The following is a 3,006-nucleotide window of genomic DNA, read 5'->3' on the forward strand; positions in this document are numbered from 1 at the left end:
TGGAAGGCAAAAAAAAAAAAAAAAGAAGGCAATACACACATTTAAGTGCTTGTACTGATGAATCAATTAATGTGTATGTACTATACATGATAGAAAGGTAGTTATGAAATGTAAGCACCGAATTTTCTTATGAAAATGAAATACATACCCTTCAGTTTAGGTAGTAACAATAAGTAGCAACCAATAGAAAAGAGTACACCGGCAGCTATAGGAGGAATGATGATCAAGTCTCTAATTAAATTAACAATTTCGCTAGGTTATCAACATTTCTGTCAACTTTTACCAACTCTTATTTATAACTATGTTTAATAGAAATATTTTTGTGGATGTATTTAATAAAAATATTTTTTTATGATTGAGTTTAATAAAAATATTTTTATAGAAGTAAGCTAAGCTAAGTGAGATCAGAGAACAATATATAGGAGACCATGTTTGTAAGTAGCATATAAGAAATTATTATGCGTTTGGTGTATGGTCTTCATCAAAAAGAAAATGAGCAAAACATAACATAAAAGTACGAACGTACCATATTATTCTATCCTATAATAATATAGGAAGATTTTTAAGTGTACTATTTCAGTAATTTTTAACCGTTGGGTACTTGAAAGTTTTCCAATAATACAAGCATTAAGTTTTCTTAGCTAGCTATCTACTTGAACAATAAAACCAATAATTAGTTTGAAGTGCTAAACAAGTCTGAAGAACATTATTAATGTATCATGCATGTAGTTTTCAATGCTCCACTTCTACTTTAATTTTCCACTTGTCGTTCATATATATAAATCATATATATGCTGTCATGAATACAATACGACCATAACATAAAATACAATACAGTTCTATATATTAAAAGGCTAATAATAGAAAATAAAGGAGATTCCATGTTGAAGTGGAAAAAGAAAAACTTCCAACTTTTTAAATAAAGAACATTTGATTTTCCCGATATTTACATGAAAGCATAATTGTCTGGGTGGTGTAGTTGGTTATCACGCTAGTCTCACACACTAGAGGTCCCCGGTTCGAACCCGGGCTCAGACATATTTTTTTTTTTTCCTTTCCTTCAACGTCTATGTTTTTTTTTGGGCCGGACGAGGTGGGATGGGCTTCAAGTAAGATTTTTGTGTGAATCACAAACAACTATCTGGGCCTCAGTGAGTGGAGAAATGTTCCACCATCACCAAAAAAGATTAATTTTAAATATTTGGTCCAATGCCATGTCCAAAAGAAAAATATTTGGTCCCATTTAAATATAAAAAAAAATTAGGAGTCAATATTTGTCAATATTTTTTAATTAATATTAACAAATATTTTAGATTAACATTTATTTTTTATATTATTACAATTTAGAATTTTAACTTTAGAATTTAAGATTTAGAATCGTTGGCAAAAATTTATATAGCAATTACTTTATGTAACTGTAATCACGGGTCTTGATTATTGGTTTTTATATTACAAAAGGTTTCCCCTATTCCATCATGAGTTACTTTCCGTTGCAATACATAGCAATCAAATTTTTCCCTTAATATTTTGGATAGTAATACCTTAATTATTGTTCCATCATACCTAAATAGTAATAGTAATCTAAAATGTTAGGGACCAATTTATTAATTGTTTTTGAAAAAAAAAATGTTAAGAACCAATTTAAAAAATTTTATTCAATAAGTAAAGTTTCAGCAAATCATATACGTTTATTATCATTCAGTTTTAATGAATAATGTTTAAAGTCATGAATTGTTTGGTGAAATTGATCACTACTGATTGGATAAAGGTATTGCGTAGGCAGTGACAAAACAAGAGGAGGTATATATATCCTACAATTTCGAATTCAATTTTTAATTTGGAAACAGATAGATACATGTTATCCATGTTTGTTTTTATGTATCATTGTCTATTATTAATTATTAATAATTGTGGAATAATGGTCAATATATATGGTCAGCTGTTATAGGTAACATTATTTAAATGGCTTGATCTTGAAAATTAATAAACGGCATTAAACTTAGAAAACGGCAGTACTAGATAAGAGCTTCACCAAACAAAACCTTATTTTTATCAATAATGTGATGATCAACCCTAATCCTAATCTTTTTTACGTCTTTTATTATTCTATTTCTCTAACAACTGCCATGCATGGCATATTGGCCTATACCCATGTGTGGTTTTCCATGTGGATGTTAAAATATATGAAGCATGGCCATTAATATAGGACGATATGGAGGGGTGGCAAAGCGGGGTAGCCCAACCTATTCTGCCGCAGATTTCAAAATCTAGTTCAATCCATTTTTTTGGCGAGTTCGACGGATTGGTTCGACAAATTTGGCCTATTTTAAGATTTTACTATCTTTAATAATATGATATGATTTTTATTTAAGAATTATCAAATGGGTTGTAGTATATATCATTAATCATTAATTCATTAGTTAAAATAAAAGAGCTAAGATTCATGCATATTAATCAATACAACCTTTTAGCTAAACGAGAGGAATAATTATAATCTCGGCATTGAAATATATAAATTATTGTAAATTTGAGTAGTAATAATATGATTATTCGTCACACACACTTATATATAAATTAATTATGCACCTATTACATTGAGAGGATAATAGTGATTTAGTGAAAAATATATCAAAGGATCATAAATCAATGAAAAAAAAATTAAAATAGTCTCTGATAATTATCTCAAAATACAACGAGATCTTTGACAAAAAAAAAAAACTTAATCCGATCTCTAACAATTACCTCTAAAGGACAACGAAGTTTTTGTGCCAGAAAAAAAGACAATGTTATTTTTTTTTGGCATAGGAACTAATCTGTCCCAAAAATAAAAATTAGAAACAAAATTAGGTGTTTTTTTTTTTGGAGTCTCATTATCCTTTTAAAATAATTGTCAGAAATCAAATAGAGTATTCACTCTAAATCAATTTGTCAATATTAGACGTCTCAAATTTATCGATTTCTCAAAGATACAATCATACAATAATACATCAATTTGGTCATTTCATC

At 28.2% G+C, this 3,006-nt stretch overlaps 1 non-coding gene across 1 annotated transcript; it reads left to right on the top strand.

Moving 5' to 3' along the window:
- Positions 965-1,038, top strand: TRNAV-CAC. Its single transcript has one exon. It is a non-coding gene; the product is annotated as a tRNA-Val (tRNA).

The sequence above is a fragment of the Arachis ipaensis genome, chromosome B04 (assembly GCF_000816755.2).
Source record: "Arachis ipaensis cultivar K30076 chromosome B04, Araip1.1, whole genome shotgun sequence".
Lineage (NCBI taxonomy): Eukaryota > Viridiplantae > Streptophyta > Magnoliopsida > Fabales > Fabaceae > Arachis > Arachis ipaensis.